Raw genomic sequence first — 14,818 nt, forward strand, 5'->3', positions numbered from 1 at the left:
CCAGCATGCCCTTTGGTAGTCTGCGCATGCTGGGAGTTGTAGTTATGCAACAGCTGGCTGCACACTTTTTCATAGAAAAAAGTGCCTCCAGCTGTTGCAAAACTACAACCCCCAGCAGGCACAGACTACCAAAGGGCATGCAGGGAGTTGTATTTGGAACTTCAACTGTTGCAAAACTACAACTCCCAGCATGCCCTTTGGCTGTGCATGCTGCGAGTTGTTGCTAAGCAACAGCAGGAAGTGAACAGACCTCCCCTCCTGCTGGATCCTTCCGCGGGGACCGCCACCGCTGCTGCCGCCGATCCTGCTGCTCCTGTCGCCGCCACCGATCCTGAGGGGACCCCCGCTGGATATGGGCAAGGTAGGAGACCCCTGCCGGCGCAGATCTCCACTCCGATCACCGCCCAGCAGGTCCATGATTGATCGGTCGCTCCTACCAATCAATCACGTGATCATGAGGCGGCACCCGTGCATCCTCACTCCTGCTGGATAGGGGTGAATGGGGCTATCTCGGACAGCCCCATTCACCCTTTTTCCTGGGTCTCCATACGCCCTCAGTTCTAAAGGACTTTAAAACGGGGGCGTATGCATACGCCCGCCGTCCTTAAGGGGTTAAATGATTTATTTGGTGACAGGTACTCTTAAACCCCTTAAGGACCACGGGTTTTTCCACTTTCATTTTTTCCTCCTCACCTTTTAAAAATCATAACCCTTTCAATTTTGCACCTAAAAATCCATATGAGGGCTTATTTTTTGCACCACCAATTCTACTTTGCAGTGAGCTCAGTCATTTTACCCAAAAATCTACGGCAAAACAGGAAAAAAATCATTGTGCGACAAAATTGAAAAAAAAAAGCCATTTTGTAACTTTTGGGGGCTTCCGTTTCTACGCAGTACATTTTTCGGTAAAAATGACACCTTCTCTTTATTCTGTAGGTCCATACGGTTAAAATGATACCCTACTTATATAGGTTTGATTTTGTTGTACTTCTGGAAAAAATCATAACTACATGCAGAAAACACAGGAGGAGAGGTAAGCCCTCAGGCTACCTCAGTAGTGGATCGCTCCCCCGCGATCGCGCTGTGGGGGAGCGATCCACCCCACTGGACAACCAGGGACTGGATTCAGGCACCTTTAGACGCCGCTGTCAGCTTTGATCTAAAGGGTTAATAGCCGGCCGCGGCGATCGCCGCATGTCGGCTATTAACGCCGGCCCCCAGCTCGGCCGGGCTCGAGTCGGGAGCCCACGTCATACCTCGGTAACGGCCATTGGACATGTATACACGTCCATGGTCGTTAAGGGGTTAAGAACCTGCCGATTCCTTACTGTGAACCTGCCTTCCATGATTTTTAATAAGACTGGCAAATGAAGTTTTAATAAGACTGGCAAATTAAGTGCCAGTCTTCAAAATCAAAAAGTTCTGACTTTTGTAATGGAATGATGAAAAAATGCTTCGTCAACATCTAAAATAGGCTGGTGCTAAAAGGGATAAAGGTCAATAAAGCAATCTTAGTTATGTTAGGCAAGACTTCAATGTATGGCATCAGTAGCTTTTTCTGGAACAAAATTGAGCAAAAAATGTGATGAGTACCTGGACATTCCTGGCAGCTGCACTGAGGTGGGAAGAGTATGTAGATTCCAGGCACAGGAACCACAGGCCAACTTGCAATGCAGTGCTAGAGAGCTATAATGCAGTCCGCTTCTCCTAAATTCACCAGATCACATCTTATATAACAAACAGTAACTATTAGTACTGTAGTCTCCAAACTGAGGACCTCCAGCTGTTGCAAAACTACAACTCCCAGCATGCTGGGAGGTGTAGTTTTGCAACAGCTGGAGGTCCATAGCTAAAGGGAGATTTATCAAAACCTGAGTAGAGGAAGAGCAGTGCAGATTTCTATAGCAACCAGACAACTTTTGTTTTCCAGAGGCCTTTTTTACAAGAAGCATTCTGATTAGTTTCTATGGGCAACTACATCACTCCTTCTCTACGCAGGTTTTGATAAATTTATGTTCTAGAACGTTCCCCCTTTGGAGCTTCTCTTTTAAACCCTACTCCAACCAGTCACCTCCTGCAGCCAATGGCCTGGTGCACTGAGCACCCATGTACGTATACAGCGCCTCTACACAAGAGCCCCAAAACTGGACGGACCACGTTAATATAGACATGCACCTATAAAAAAAAGTATTAGAGAATAGCGATTACAAACCCATCACCACCAGGGAACACGACTAAGCCCATTTGTTAACATGCCTTAATCACTCTAGTAAGGTTTTCTCACAATATGTAGATAACAGCGCGTCTTCAACTACCCATATGTCATGTGGTAGCAATTCTGTAGTGTTTTACGTCACCTTACTCCCAGTTACCGCCTTCTTGTTCAATGGCACAGCGCGACACCACCCTAGCGCCAATACCCGGCTCCGCTGAACGACTGCGCAGTCTACGGAACTAGTTTAAATAGGAAAGGCTTCCTGCAGATCCTTCCGCGCTAAAAACATTACCGGCAGCTTACAGAAAGCCTGCGGTAAATTTGAAGAATTAATAAAAAATGCTTAGCTTGACTATGAATTAATAAACATATATGTGTTTTTCTTGAAGTGATTTCGTACAGCATCTTGATAGGAACTTTTTTTTAATGCGCGGAGGAACCACAGACATTCAGTACTAGCCTTCCCCACAGAAGACCGCCAACTACAGTAACCAATAGGATACCAGCAATTGTCGCGCGCTTTTCTGATATTGGTGGCTGGAGGTTAGGTGTTGCTATGAGCTGTGGTTCTATCCAAGCAATGGAGTCCGAGTAGTGTGGTATATGCAAGAACATGTGAAACCAAATTTGTGCATTTGTGACTAGAATGTAGGGCTGAGAAACAAAATTGATCATCACTTCTAAAACCAAAGATAAATGTACAGGTGCATAATGTTATGACTGCACATAGCAATTACAGTCAATTACTGCAAACCAAGTATGGAAACACTGAAAAGATGAGTTTTGCACTGCATTATTGCTGCATTCACTGTTCATGTAAAACTGAGATTCTTCATGCAACATTTTCTTCAAATTGTGTCTCCCACAGAGATACATGAAGGGGGAAGCCGGCCGCCGCTTCGCGCGGGAGTCAACACTGTTCCCGGAGAGAGTCAGGGTGCTGTGCAGGAGATTGCGGAAAGGGTATACGTGTTCCTGTCCATCAGAACTCCTTTTATGACAGCAGTGTCACCTGCACTAACCTGAATATACTGGTGATCCTGTTTCTAACTCTTCTTCCAGTGAGCATTCCAGAGAAAATCATTTTGTTGCTAACATGTTAAAGAGGTTGTCACACCTGTTTTCCGTCTCTTCCAACCTGTTTGCAGTAGCCGGAAAAAGCAGCCAAAGCAGGAAAATTATGCAATTTGCGTAACTCCAATAGATTTTAATTGGTGTTACGCAAACGGGGCTACGTCATTTGCACATCTCCCATTATAGCCATTGGACGTTACACAAATCGCATTACCTCCCCACTTTGGCTACTTTTGGCTTTTTTGACAATAGCAGCAAAAAGCCTGGAGAAGACAGAAAACCCAGAACTATTGGGGTGGGACAACCCATTTAATTCCATGTTCTGTTCAATGGAGGTAGGCAGCTGCTGTATGAGCAACGTTTTCTATCGCCCCATCTTGCAGGGAGATTGAAACGGTAATGAATGTTGATGACGGGGTGGTGATATAAGCGAGAGCATCCGGGAGAAAGCGTTGTTCATACTGGAGTAGTCTGCCTCCTTTGTGCAGAACAAGGAATAAACATATTAGCAACCAGAAAAATCCTAAAGGATAGAAGCGAGCTGTCAGGGGTGCCACCTCCTCCTATCCCCTGCCATTGTTCGGTCAAAACTGACCAACCAATGGCAGTTGGGGGCGGGGGGTTAAAGTTCATTTCCCCCGCTCTGCCCACCATTTGAAGTCTAGGAAGAGCGGGGGGGGGGGGGGGAGCATGACCAGCTTACCAGAGCAGCGGCGGCGGCAGAGACATCGGGCGACAGCAGGAAGAGGCAGGCTGGAAAGTGCAGTGGTGGAGGAGGCTGCAGTGAAGATTGCTGGTAAGTGATCTTCACTGTGGCCTTCTAAGGGTGCGATCACACTGTGGAATCTTCCGTCTGGCGGACGCGCAAAGAATGAACATGTTTTTTCTTTGCGCGGAACAATTTCAGCGGTGGAATTGTCCGCCACTGAAATTTCGGAGTGTGAACGAATCACGCGGAGACCCATTCACACTAATGTTAAAGGGGTACTCCAGTGAAAACCTTTTTTCTTTTAAAGCAACTGGTCGCAGAAAGTTAAACATATTTGTAAATTACTTCTATTTAAAAATCTTAATCCTTCCAGTACTTATTAGCTGCTGAATGCTACAGAGGAAATTCCTTTCTTTTTGGAACACTGATGACATCACGAGCACAGTGCTCTCTGCTGACATCTCTGTCCATTTTAGCAACCATGCATAGCAGATCCCAGTAAGGACAACAATAAATAAAGCGTTTTTATTATTATAATAACGTCAGCAGAGAGAACTGTGCTTGTGATGTCATCAGAGAGCATTCCAAAATGAAAAGAATTTCCTCTGTAGTATTGAGCAGCTAATAAGTACAGGAAGGATTAAGAATTTTTAATAGAAGTAATTTACAAATATGTTTAACTTTCTGCCACCAGTTGATTTAAAAGAAAAAAAGGTTTTCACCGGAGTACCCCTTTAACCCCTTAAGGACTCAGGGTTTTTCCGTTTTTGCACTTTCGTTTTTTCCTCCTTACCTTTTAAAAATCATAACCCTTTCAATTTTCCACCTAAAAATCCATATTATGGCTTATTTTTTGCGTCGCCAATTCTACTTTGCAGTGACATTAGTCATTTTACCCAAAAATGCACGGCGAAACGGAAAAAAAAATCATTGTGCGACAAAATCGAAAAAAAAACGCCATTTTGTAACTTTTGGGGGCTTTCGTTTCTACGCAGTGCATATTTCGGTAAAAATTACACCTTATCATTATTCTGTAGGTCCATACGGTTAAAATGATACCCTACTTATATAGGTTTGATTTTGTCGCACTTCTGGAAAAAATCATAACTACATGCAGGAAAATTTATACGTTTAAAAATGTCATCTTCTGACCCCTATAACTTTTTTATTTTTCCACGTATGGGGTGGTATGAGGACTCATTTTTTGCGCCGTGATCTGAAGTTTTTATCGGTATGATTTTTGTTTTGATCGGACTTTTTGATCACTTTTTATTCATTTTTTAATGATATAAAAAGTGACCAAAATACGCTTTTTTGGACTTTGGAATTTTTTTGCGCGTACGCCATTGACCGTACGGCTTAATTAATGATATATTTTTATAGTTCGGACATTTACGCACGCGGCGATACCACATATGTTTATTTTTTATTTTTTTTACACTGTTTTATTTTTTTTATGGGAAAAGGGGGGTGATTCAAACTTTTATTAGGGAAGGGGTTAAATGACCTTTATTAACACTTTTTTTTTACATTTTTTTTGCAGTGTTATAGGTCCCATAGGGACCTATAACACTGCACACACTGATCTCTAATGCTGATCACTGGCGTGCATTAACACGCCTGTGATCAGCATTATCGGCGCTTGACTGCTCCTGCCTGGATCTCAGGCACGGAGCAGTCATTCGTCGATCGGACACCGGGGAGGCAGGTAAGAGCCCTCCCGGTGTCCGATCAGCTGTTCGGGACGCCGCGATTTCACCGCGGCGGTCCCGAACAGCCCGACTGAGCAGCCGGGTCACTTTCACTTTCACTTTAGAAGCGGCGGTCAGCTTTGACCGCCGCTTCTAAAGGGTTAATACCGCACATCGCCGCGATCGGCGATGTGTGGTATTAGCCGCGGGTCCCGGCCGTTGATTACCGCCGGGACCGACGCGATATGATGCGGGATCGCGGCGCGATCCCGCTTCATATCGCGGGAGCCGGCGCAGGACGTAAATATACGTCCTGCGTCGTTAAGGGGTTAAGTTCACACTGCGGAATTCTGCCCGTGGAATTCTGCGGGAATTCCGTAGTGTGAGCATACCCTAAAGGTTGAAAAACTACAACTCCCAGCATGTCCAGACAGTCAGTGCATGCTGAAAGGACCACAGTTTGGAGACCACCGTATAGTGGTCTCCAAACTTTGCCACTTCAGATGTTGCAAAACTACAACTTTCAGCATGCCCTGACTGTCTGGGCATGCTGGGAGTTGTAGTTTTGCAACATCTGAAGTGGCACAGTTTGGAGACCACTATACGGTGGTCTCCAGATGTTGCAAAACTATTATTCCCAGCTTGCCCTATCAGTCAGGGATGCTGGGCGGTGTAGTTCTGCAATATCAGGCACTTATGATGTTGCAGAACTACAACTCCCAGCATGCCTGGACAGTCTGGATATGCTTGGAGTTGTAGTTTTGCAACATCGGGAGGGCTACAGTTTGGAGACCACTACTTAGCGGTCTCCAAACTTTTCTTCCTCAGTTGTTGCATAACTACAACTCCTAGCATGCCTTTCGGCTGTCAGTGCATGCTGGGAGTTGTAGTTTTGCAACAGCTGTAGGCACACTGGTTGGGAAACACTGAGCTAGAGTCTGCTTCCTAACTCAGTGGTTCCCTACCAATGTGCCAACAGCTGTTGCAAAACTACAACTCCCAGCATGCACTGACAGCCGAAAGGCATGCTAGGAGTTGTAGTTATGCAACAACTGAAGGTTTGTACAGGTACATTCACACGGGTGGGGGTTTACAGTTAGTTTCCTTTAACAAGTTTGAGCTGCAGCAAATTTTCCACCGCAGCTCAAACCCCCAGCGGAAAACTCACTGTGAACCCCCGCCTGTGTGAATGTACCCTAAAAATACTACACAATACAAAATAAAAAGTAAAACACTACACACCCTTACACATCACCCTCGTCCCCCCACCCCATCCCCCCTCAATAAAAATGAAAAACGTCTCATACGGCAGTGTTTCCTAAACGGAGCCTCCAGCTGTTGCTGGAGGCACCTTGTTTGGGAAACACTGCCGTAGGGTTTTGGTAGAGACAAGCGCCATCCTTGTATCTGGGCCCGCCCCTATTGCAAATTCCTAATTTAGGCCTGAAATGCGCATGGTGCTCTCTCACTTCAGAGCCCTGTTGTATTTCAAGGCAACAGTTTAGTGCCAGATATGAGGTATTTCTGTACTCAGGAGAAATCATGTTACAAATTTTGGGGGATTTTCCTCCTTTTACCCCTTATGAAAAGGAAAAGTTAGGGGCTACACCAGCATGTTAGTGAAATGAAAAATTACACTAACATGCTGGTGTTGCCCCCATACTTTTCATTTTAACAAGAGGTAAAAGGAAAAACAGACCCTCAAAATTTGTAACACAATTTCTTCCAAGTACTGAAATACCCCATATGTGGATGTATAATGCTCTGCAGACGCACAACAGGGCTCAGGAGTGAGATGGCAATGTACATTTGAGGTCTAAATTGGTGATTTGAACAGAAGTGGCTGATTACAGTTCAGCAGTTCTGACATAAACGCAAAAAAAAAAACACCCACATGTGAACCCATTTTGGAAACCACACCCCTCAAGGGATGTAACAAGGGGTATAGTGAGCCTTAACACCCACAGGTCTTTGACAAATTTTCGTAAAAGTTGGATGTGAAAATTTCAATTTTTTTCCCTTGAAATGCTGGTGTTACCCCAAATTTTTCATTTCCACAAGGGGTAATAGGAAAAAAGCCTCCCAAAATTTGTAACACCATTTCTTCTGAGTAAGGAAATACCCCATATGTGGATGTAAAGTGCTCTGCGGGCACACTACAGGGCTCAGAAGAGAAGGAGCGCCATTGGGCTTTTGAAGAGAGAATTAGGCTGGAATTGAAGGCCATGAGTGTTTACAAAGCCCCCATGGTGCCAGAACAGTGGACCCCCCACATGTGACCCCATTTTAGAAACTAGGGATGCAGTGAGCATTTACACCCCACAGGTGTCTGATAAATTTTTTTGAACAGTCGTCCGTAAAAGTGAAAAATGTAATTTTTCATTTGCACAGCCCACTATTTCAAAGATCTGTCAAATGCCAGTGGGATGTAAATGCTCACTGCACCCCTTATTACATTCTGTGAGAGGTGTAGTTTCCAAAATGGGGTCACATATGGGGGGGTCCACTGTTCTGGCACCATGGGGGCTTTGTAAACGCACATGGCCCCCGACTTCCATTCCAACCATGGCTCCTTCTCTTCTGAATATTGTAGTTCACCCGCAGAGCAATTTATATCCACATATGATGTATTTCCATACTCAGAAGAAATGGGGTTAAAAATTTTTGGGGGCTTTTTCTCCTATTATCCCTTGTGAAAATGAAAAATTTGGGGTAACACCAGCATTTTATTGAAAATGTTTTTTTTTTTTACTTCCCACTGTAACGAAAGTTTGTCAATCACCTGTGGGGTGTTAAGGCTCACTTTACCCCTAGTTACATTCCTTGAGGGGTGTAGTTTCCAAAATAGTGTGCCATGTGTTTTTTTTTTTTTTACTGTTCTGCCATCATGGGGCCTTCCTAAATGCGGCATGCCTCCAAAAACCATTTCAGCAAAATTTGCTCTCCAAAATGCCATTGTCGCTCCTTCCTTTCTGAGCCCTCTAGTGCACCCACAGAGCACTTTACATCCACATATGAGCTATTTCCTTACTCGAGAGAAAATAAATTACAAGTTTTGGGGGGCCTTTTTATAGGGATCGACCGATTATCGGTTTGGCCAATATTACCGGCTGATATTCACGATTTTGGACATTATCAGTATCGGCAATTACCTTGCCGATATGCCGATAATGCAACGCCCCACCTCCCCGGCCAGAGACCACCACTGCCTCCCCATTGCCTCCCCCATCCCCGGTTTTATAATTACCTGTTCCCGGGGCCCAGAGTCCATGCTACTTCTGGCTCCTGCGACGTCCTGTGGCGTCCTGCACGCTGCACTGCGCAGCGCAATGACGAGTGACGTTCTCAACGCGACGTCACCGTCAGTGCGCACAGTGACAGCTCTGGACGCCTCCGGAGCCAGAAGTAGCGCGGACCCCAGGCCCCGGGAACAGGTAATTATAAAACCAGGTATGGGGGAGGCAATGGGGCAGCGGCGGTGGTGGTTGGACTAGGGAGGACCCCAGGACAGGCAGGGGGGGAGAAGCGGGCGGCGGCGGTCTCTGGCCCTGCAAAAGCCGCTGCAGTTCATTGATTTAAAGCACCCACGGTGGGAAATAGCCGATAACTGACACCGGAATATCGGTATAAGTTATTGGCCTGAAAGGTCATAGATTATTGGCCCTAAAAAAATCGATATCGGTCGATCCGTACCTTTTTACCTTTTACCCCTTGTAAAAATGAAAAAAAAAAAATGCGGCTACAATAACATAGTGTAAAAAATTGAGATTTTGATTTTTCTCCTCCATTTTGCTGCTATTCCTGTGAAACACCTAAAGGGTTACCAAACTTTTTGAATGTCATTTTGAATACTTTAATTGTGCAGTTTTCATAATGGGGTCCATTATAGGGGATTTCTAATATAAAGACCTTCAAATTCATATCAAAACTGAACTGGTCCCTGAAAAATTCTGATTTAGAAATTTTTGTGAAAAATTGGAAAATTGCTGCTATACTTTGAAGCCCTTTGATGTCTTCAAAAAGTAAAAACCAACATAAAGTAGACATATTGTATATGTGATTCAATATATAATTTATTTGACATGTCCATTTTCCTCACAAGCAGAGAGCTTCAAAGTTAGAAAAATACAACATTCTCAAATTTTTCCTGAAATTTTGGAATTTGTCAAAAAAGAAATGATGCAAGTATCGACGAAAATTTACCACTAACATAAAGTATAATATGTCACAAAAGGCTATCTCGGAATCAAATTTATAAGTAAAAGCATTAACTTCTTAAGGACTTAGGGCATACCTGTACGCCCTGAGTCCGCTCCCGTTTTATAACGCAGGGCCACAGGTCGGGCCCAGCCTCTAACAACGGCCGGGACCCTGGGCTAATAGCTTGCGTCACTGATCGTGGTGCACTAACTCATAGACTACCAAACAGGGTAGCCCAAAAAAAACCCTTTATTTCCCATATATCAAGAAAATGTGAATTTAAAAGTGCAATCTTTATTGAAATCGGGTCGCACTTAATGGTGTTTTAAAAATATAGAGCACCATATCGTCCTACTTGTTAGATTCTATATGCATATAAATTGGACCAACTGGTCTATGGATTGAATGAACACTGGAGCGGAGAAGAGGTGCCTGCAGATCACCTGCATTCAGCGCTATTGTAGGACAATGGAGCTCAAAGTTAAAAACTTAACATGGCCCCCCTCGACATGTTTCACTGCCTCAGCAGCGTTATCAAGAGGTAGATAGGCACTGATCGTGGTGCCACGCGCTATTAATCCTTTAGACGCTGCTTTCAAAGTTGATCGCCGTGTCTAAAGTGAAACTAAAACATTGTCGGTTAGCTCAGGGGGCTGTTCAGAATCGCCGCTGCGAAATCACGGCATCCCGAACATCACAAAGGAGGGTCCCCTAACTTCCTCCTCACTGTCCGATCGCCGAATGACTGCTCAGTGCCTTAACCCCTTAAGGACCAAGGGCGTACAGGTACGCCTTTGCTCCCTGGTACTTAAGGACCAAGGGCGTACCTGTACGCCCGTGGGAATTTCGGTCCCCGCCTGCCGGGGTGACTGCTGATATCTATCAGCAGGCACCCCGCGCAAATGCCCGGGGGGGGGGGGGGGGTCAGAATTCACACTTGCGATTTCCGGCTATTCCGGGTCATACGGGTCTATAGTGACCCGGTGACCCGGAAAATAAAGGGGATCGCAGATGTCCTAGACACCCACGATCCCCCTCTAGCGATAGGAGTGAGGTGGCAGAGGTGCAGATCGGGGGCAGAGGGGTTTACTTTCGGTTTCCCTGTTCTGCCCAACCACAATAGGCGGGCAGGATGGGGAAACCGACAGGGACCGGCGCCAAAGATCCACTTACCCAGCAGCGACGGCAGCGGGCGATGATCAGCGGCGGCAGCGGGCGACGATCGGCGGAAGAAGAGGACGGCGACGCAGCTCCCTGGATCCGACGGAAAGTTACTTAGCAACATCTAAAGGGCTACAGTCTGAGACCACTATAGAGTGGTCTCTAAACTGTAACCCTCCAGATGTTGCTAAACTACAACTCCCAGCATGCCCAGAGAGCTGTTTAGGCATGCTGGGAGTTGCAGTTTTGCAACAGCTGGAGGTCTACAGTTTGAGACCACTGCACAGTGATCTCTATACTGTGCACCTCCAGATCTTGCAAAACTACAACTCCCAGCATGCCCACACAGCAGTTTGCTGTCTGGGCATGCTGGGAGTTGTAGTTTTGCAACATCTGGAGGTCCACAGTTTGGAGACCACTGTGCAGTGGTCTCTAAACTATAGCTCTCCAGATGTTGCAAAACTGCAACTCCCAGCATGCCTAAACAGCATTCTCTGCATGCTGGGAGTTGTAGTTGTGTACCTCCAGCTGTTGCAGAGCTATAACACTGCAAAGAAAAAGTGAAAAAAAAATGTGAATAAAAATCCTTTAACCACTTGCCTAATAAAAGTTTGAATCACCCCCCTTTTCCCATTTAAAACAAAAAACGGTGTAAATAAGAATAAGCATATGTGGTATCGCCGCATGTGGAAATGTCCAAATTATAAAAATATATTGTTAGTTAAACCGCAAGGTCAATGGCATACGCGCAAATAATTTCCAAAGTCTAAAATAGTGTATTTTTTGGTCACTTTTTATATAATGAAAAAATGAATAAAAAGCGATCAAAAAGTCCGATCAATACAAAAATGGTACCGTTAAAAACTTCAGATCATGCAAAAAATGAGCCCTCATACCGCCCCGTACGCAGAAAAAGAAAAAAGTAATAGGGGTCAGAAAAAGACAATTTTAAACGTATACATTTTCCTGCATGTAGTTATGATTTTTTCCAGAAGTACGACAAAATTAAATCTATCATTTTAATTATATGGTATCATTTTAATTGTATGGACCTACAGAATAAAGATAAGGTGTCATTGTACTGCGTAGAAACGGAACCCCCAAAAAGTTACAAAATGTTGTTTTTTCTTCAATTTTGTCGCACAATGATTTTTTTTCCGTTTCGTTATTATTTTTGGGTAAAATGACTGATGTCATTACAAAGTAGAATTGGTGGCACAAAAATAAGCCATCATATGGATTTTTAGGTGCAAAATTTAAAGGGTTATGATTTTTTTAAAATTAAGGAGGAAAAATCGAAAGTGGAAAAATGCTCAGTCCTTAAGGAGTTAATACATAAAGTGATAGAGGTCAAATTTGAAAAAAATGTTCCCGTCCTTATGGTCATAATGGGCTCCCTTCCCAAGGGGTTAAAACTTAACCTTTATTTCTAAAATTAAAATAATATAGTGATATAGTGATTAGTGGCCACTAGATGGCAGTGGTGTATTAAAATTACGACTCCTGTGTTCAATAAAGTTCAGGCAATAGTATTTCTTATTTTCTGTAACACAGACTCCTTTTTAATAGGATGCTGGATTACAATTAAATGCTGTCTCTCTCACAGACTAGTATAAACCAGCAAGCTATTTGGATCTTGAAACAATGACACAGTGTCAATGCTAAAAACGTCTCTCCTCCCTCCTAACGTTTTGCCAGAACCTGACTTTTTCAAAGGCGCGAGGCATGTCAGGGATAAAAACTTCTGGCTATTTATAGACTTGAATAGGTATATATAATAAATGATATAAAACCAGTCCTCAAGGATAGTGAAATAAAGAGATAAAAAGGAGATAAAATGAGAAAGCAAAAGGTGATGTGGAACCAAATAAATGTAAAATCAATAAGTTAAATGTCATAAAATAGATATTGAATAAATAATGATGGTAAATGAAAGTAAAATATAATGATAATAAAATACCTGAATCAAGGATAATGCAGTAAAGTAATACAATATAACATTTATTCACAAGATAATAACTTACATCTGGGCAGGGCCCTTGTACCAGATGTCAATAAGATATTAATATTAAAATAGATGTAATGTTAAAAAGTCATTTATAAAGCAACCACCTAAAATAAGGCAAAAAAAATTTGTGGAAATGTAAAAAAATAAAATGGTCCGGTAATATAGTTCAGAAATAAAGTGGTCCGGTAATGCAGTTCATGAAATGATATAATGGAGCAGTTCAGGGAGCAATATGCAGAAAATGTAGGTTTGATAATATTAGTTAGTACCTGTATGCCGATTTGAGTGGTATCACTTACTGGCGAAGTGCAGCCGGCATCCTCAGGAGTAGCAGTCTCGCGGTGAGGGTTTCTGTCGGTGCTGGCACGGCGTGGTGGCCGGCCTTTGTGATCGATGGTGATCCCTGTAAAGTGGATTGGATTGGTCCGACAGAGACAGGTTGGCACGGGATAGCGTCCGGCCACAAGTGGAGTATCGTGGATGAAGAGGTGATCGCTGACACTGGCGTCCTCGTTTCCTGAGGAGCGAGGATCGTGCGTGCGGTCCACAGAGGTCTCAGAATAAGGGGTCTGCAGCGCTGCCAAAGCCGAGGTGGGCTTTAAAAGTAGTATAAGGCTATACGCATTTCAATACGATTGTCTTATTCTTCAGTAGCCATAGATAATGAATATTATTACCTTTCACAGACTTGAGAAAGGTGGTGTGAGACCACAAAAGCGTTGTCTTATGTTTAAGCTGGAATTAAACAAATTATTTCATTTTTGGATACCCTGGTGTGCTGCAGCTGCATTTTTTTGCCTATATATATATATATATATATATATATAGATATGTAGAATCATATTAATTATCTATGGCTACTGAAGAATAAGACAGTCATCTTGAAACGCGTATAGCCTTGGTCTTATACCCATCACCTATGGCAACCACCTTATACTACTTTTAAAGCCGTGTTAAGGCTCACTGTACCCCTTGTTACATTCCTTGATGGGTGTAGTTTCCAAAATAGTATGCCGTGTTTTTTTTTGCTCTTCTGGCACCATAGGGGCTTCCAAAATGCGACATGCCCCCCAAAAACCATTTCAGCAAAATTTGCTTTCCAAAAGCCAAATGTGACTCCTTCTCTTCTGAGGATTGTTCACCTGCAGAGCATTTTACGTCCTAACATGGGGTATTTCCATTAGGGATCGACTGATATCGTTTTTTTAGGACCGATACCGATACCGATAATCGGTGCAGGTTAGGGCCGATAGCCGATAACTTATACCGATATTCCGGTATAAGTTATCGGCTATTTAACCCCCTGCGACACCGCTGCAGATCATTGATTTAAAGCGGGCGCTTTAAATCAATGATCTGCAGTGGCTTTTGCGGGGCCATAGGCCGCCGCCGCCACCCGCTTCTCTCCCCCTACCTGTCAGGTTGGTCCGGGCCATCCATTCTTCCTTCCTGTAGTGTCCGGGGGCGTTCCGGGTGGAGGGTGAACCGGTCCGGGCTGTCCTTCTTCTCCGGCGGTCATCTTCTCCACTCCGGGCAGGCTCCGGCCTAGTACGCTGCATAGACGCCGCTGCGCAGTGACGCCCGTGCGCAGCGACGCACCTGACGTCACGGCGTAGCGGCGTCTATGCAGTGTACTAGGCCGGAGCCTCCCCTGAGTGGAGAAGATGACCGCCGGAGAAGAAGGACAGCCCGGACCGGTTCACTCTTCACCCGGAACGGCCCCGGACACTACAGGAAGGAAGGATGGATGGCCCGGACCA

The 14,818-nt window shown here is 44.4% G+C and overlaps 1 protein-coding gene and 1 long non-coding RNA gene across 4 annotated transcripts in view; one reads left to right on the forward strand and one right to left on the reverse strand.

Annotated features, from left to right (window-relative positions):
- PIWIL1 (piwi like RNA-mediated gene silencing 1) overlaps positions 1–2,505 on the reverse strand; it is a 394,474-nt gene extending 391,969 nt beyond the window's left edge. The window contains exon 1 of one of the 3 annotated variants that reach the window (XM_056533540.1): positions 2,358–2,505. The gene's annotated coding sequence lies outside the window, so the exon portion shown is untranslated. Of the gene's footprint in view, positions 1–2,256; positions 2,334–2,357 lie in introns of those variants that run through there. The other 2 variants (XM_056533559.1, XM_056533548.1) reach the window with 2 other exon arrangements.
- Positions 2,506–2,771: 266 nt separating this feature from the next.
- LOC130283891 (uncharacterized) overlaps positions 2,772–14,818 on the forward strand; it is an 89,529-nt gene continuing 77,482 nt past the window's right edge. Inside the window, exons 1-2 of the long non-coding RNA XR_008846875.1 lie at positions 2,772–2,919; positions 3,084–3,178. This is a non-coding gene — a long non-coding RNA (uncharacterized LOC130283891). The remainder of the gene's footprint in view (positions 2,920–3,083; positions 3,179–14,818) is intronic.

The sequence above is a fragment of the Hyla sarda genome, chromosome 1, assembly GCF_029499605.1.
Source record: "Hyla sarda isolate aHylSar1 chromosome 1, aHylSar1.hap1, whole genome shotgun sequence".
Classification (NCBI taxonomy): Eukaryota; Metazoa; Chordata; class Amphibia; order Anura; family Hylidae; genus Hyla; species Hyla sarda.